A 1,064-nucleotide genomic window follows, 5' to 3' on the forward strand; every position below is an offset into this window, starting at 1 on the left:
TAATTAAAGAACGGGTCCACCTTAGTGATGGCGGCTTGTTTTTCCTCTTGAAGATCCTATGGAGTGCTTGAGCTCCTCAATGTCTCTTCCTTGCCTTTGTTGCTCCTCTCTCATGATTCTTTGGTCTTCTCTAATTTCATGGAGGAGGATGGAGTATTCTTGGTGCTCCACCCTTAGTTGTCCCATGTTGGAACTCAATTCTCCTAGGGAGTTGTTCAGTTGCTCCTAATAGTTTTGTGGAGGAAAGTGCATCCCTTGAGGCATCTCAGGGATTTGATGATGAGAGGGGTCTCTTGTTTGCTCCATCCTCTTCTTATTGATGGGTTTGTCTTCATCAATGGGGATGTCTCCCTCTATGTCAACTCCAACTGAATAACAGAGGTGACAAATGAGATGAGGAAAGGCTAACCTTGCCAAGGTAGAGGACTTGTCCGCCACCTTATAAAGTTCTTGGGATATAACCTCATGAACTTCTATTTCTTCTCCAATCATGATGCTATGAATCATGATAGCCCGGTCTGTAGTAACTTCGGACCGGTTGCTAGTGGGAATGATTGAGCGTTGGATGAACTCCAACCATCCCCTAGCCACAGGCTTGAGGTCATGCCTTCTCAGTTGAACCGACTTCCATCTTGAATCACTCTTCCATTGGGCGCCCTCTTCACAAATGACTGTGAGGACTTGGTCCAACCTTTGATCAAAGTTGACCCTTCTAGTGTAAGGATATTCATCTCCTTGCATCATGGGCAAGTTGAATGCCAACCTTACAATTTCCGGACTAAAATCCAAGTATTTCCCCCAAACCATAGTAAGCCAATTCTTTGGGTCCAGGTTCACACTTTGATCATGGTTCTTGGTGACCCATGCATTGGCATAGAACTCTTGAACCATTAAGATTCCGACTTGTTGAATGGGGTTGGTAAGAACTTCCCAACCTCTTCTTCGGATCTCATGTCGGATTTCCGGATATTCACTCTTTTTGAGTTTAAAAGGGACCTCGGGGATCACCTTCTTCATGGCCACAACTTCATAGAAGTGGTCTTGATGCACCCTTGAGATGAATC

This window comes from Arachis duranensis, chromosome 4, assembly GCF_000817695.3.
Source record: "Arachis duranensis cultivar V14167 chromosome 4, aradu.V14167.gnm2.J7QH, whole genome shotgun sequence".
Lineage (NCBI taxonomy): Eukaryota > Viridiplantae > Streptophyta > Magnoliopsida > Fabales > Fabaceae > Arachis > Arachis duranensis.